This window comes from Trachymyrmex septentrionalis, unplaced genomic scaffold (genome assembly GCF_001594115.1).
Source record: "Trachymyrmex septentrionalis isolate Tsep2-gDNA-1 unplaced genomic scaffold, Tsep1.0 scaffold101, whole genome shotgun sequence".
Classification (NCBI taxonomy): Eukaryota; Metazoa; Arthropoda; class Insecta; order Hymenoptera; family Formicidae; genus Trachymyrmex; species Trachymyrmex septentrionalis.
In genome coordinates this window covers 1,058,204-1,060,782 of record NW_017304136.1, presented here as the reverse complement: position 1 = coordinate 1,060,782, position 2,579 = coordinate 1,058,204, and the positions used below count along the sequence as shown (strand labels likewise).

Below are 2,579 nucleotides of genomic sequence, written 5' to 3'. Positions count from 1 at the left end.
TAAAATAATTCATTTCACATTTTCGTAAAGAGGCGCATATAATATATATAGGATCGATGTTACCAATTACCATCAAAATCAAGCATGAATATAAGGATACATATCCCGAATAGAGGATATGACTACAAAAGATCGCGCAGCCGCGGGAATGAAAATTAGCATACTAATTAAGACCGTAACATGCCAGTATATATGCGATGATAATTATGATTTAGTAACCTGTGTTACGGGATATACAGGGTGGGTCAATATACAAGGATAATCGCGATGGTATGCGATGTCGAATACTATTTCGATCATGCAATGTAATAATTTCCACGAGACGAATGCGCATCGTAGTTGGTATCGAAGGGCTATAATATAATTTGCAGGATTAGTAAGTTTAACATAAGCTATCCCGATAATTCGCATTAAACCACCAATTGATACGTCAATAACTTGATCAATAACAACCCATTCCTATTCAGTTCGTCTCGCGCGCGGTAATAAAAATAATAATTAATAACTATCACTACGTGAATATGATTGTATAGAATATTATTTAATATCATTTTCCAACTTGATTTTTGCATCAAAAATAAGATTCGAAATCAAATAAAAATGCGGAATGTTTTGATTAGGGATTAGGGAGTAAGAATTTTGAGTAGAGAGAGACATCGAAATATCTATAGAAATATCGTTCTATGATCGCATATCAAATTCGAATGCGCGATGAGTCAAGAATAAAACGCAACCCAGACGTGTAGCCGACACAGTCGACTTACATGCGATTTTCATGACTCACGCCGGTTGATACGGAGCAGACGTTTCGAGGCGGGATACGATACGACATGCTTTGAAACATGAGGCCGCAAGTCGCGAAATAGTACGTCGGCCACATCACAGCTCAGCTCTATCACGACTGTTCCTTTATTCGAGATAAGTGTCAAGAGCGATCGCTAATGGTAAATATTTAAATAAGCGCTTCCTCCCCTCTCGACCTGTCTCTCACTTTGAGACTCATCGACCTCGGCCTTTGTTCCACTACATCCTCTGCTTGAAATTCCTGGCACAGAGAAAGTGAGGAATGGGGAAAGGAGGTAGAAGCACAAGAGGACGATATAACCCGGTTATAAGCCGCTAAAGTCGTCCTAACTCGATGTCTCTGGAATGCAGGAATCGTACTGATTCGCGAGATAAAATTAATGAATTTCTAAGGATTGCGAAACTTGTGATAAGTAAATATGTATCCGCAGCAGAATTTTGTTTCGGACGGTAGGGAAGGGTATTACGAAACCGTTACCGCAGCCATTCGCCAAGAACTTTTCTCTCGCGAGGCTTATTTTAATCATCGTCCCACGACCAGTAGGAACTTAATCTCGAGCTGAATGAAACCGTGTCGCGCGCGTGCGTTTCATCTTCCACGGTACTGCTGGCTAGGAACTAAATAAACAAAAGAACTAATACCGAGTGAACGCGCCACCTGGAAATCGGATTGGGCGAAATTCAATTAAGAATGGAGGAAAATTCTCCGGCGCGTTAACGCGCGATGAATTCGTAGGTCGTTTTCGCGCGATCCGATGAAATATTCCGAGGACATGTCGGCCGTATTTCCGCCTCTCGTATCAGATTTACCACGAAGAAGGCGCGAATTTTTTTTTGCGGGCAGGTGTTTGCGAGCATCCGCGCAATATCAAGGTTATTCCGCGCAAGATGAAGTGTGAAGAGGGAGAATAAAAAAATAAACAAAAATATCTCATGCTTGTTGTTGCGCGCAACTATCAAGCCGTTCTCTGAACAGCTAATCAAGTTGCCTTATATAATTTATAATGGCTACCGACGGCAGAGTGTCGCAGCCTAGTATCACCATATCGCCACATACTGTCTCTAGCAGCGGGGAAGCTATTCCAGGTACTTACATTAATGGTTAGTGGTTAACTTAGCCACCATCGAGCTGCAGTCGCACGCGCACGACTTCGGATGCGTCTTATGTCGCGCCAGGTGTTATGGGGTTCCATTATACGTATATACATGCACGTGAGTGTGAGTGAATACATCGAGGCGCGTATATAAAGTACATGTATGTATATACGGGGGCGGGGGGAGGGAAGGGGTTCAGTTATATACTTGTGCGAATATACGAGTAAGTACACCTGAGAGTGCACGTGTACGTAGGATCTAGCCTGTAAGTACACAAGTGTGCAATGTGTGCACGTAGTAGGACGAGTGACTTCAGCGCATGACCTCGCGGTACACCAATCTCCATTACTTTAGCTCATTACTGCTCCCAGTGTGGCGTATTATTAGCTCCCGCCAAGGCGACATATCGTCTTAGCGTCTTCCTCTTTTCCGTTCCCGCGACAGTCCGAAAATTATCTAATCTTTCGCTTGGCGGAAATCCGCCGTTTTTCCTTTCCCTTCCTTTCCTGTCGTTTCGTTTCCTCGCTTCTTCACGCCGCAATCGTGGCTGGAAAAGGTATCTCCCGTGCGAAATTGCCGGTCTTTTCCTTCGTCCGCAATGTTGTCTCATAGACTCATTCGAGAAATGAATTGCTAATAATAATAATAATGATACAAGGTGTTTGCGAGATTCTCACGTC

At 43.1% G+C, this 2,579-nt stretch overlaps 1 protein-coding gene across 2 annotated transcripts in view; it reads right to left on the bottom strand.

The window, feature by feature from the left end:
• The window catches only part of LOC108756857 (DE-cadherin-like), a 143,814-nt gene that overhangs the window by 105,147 nt on the left and 36,088 nt on the right, over positions 1 to 2,579 (bottom strand). The gene's annotated exons all lie outside the window — the stretch shown is intronic.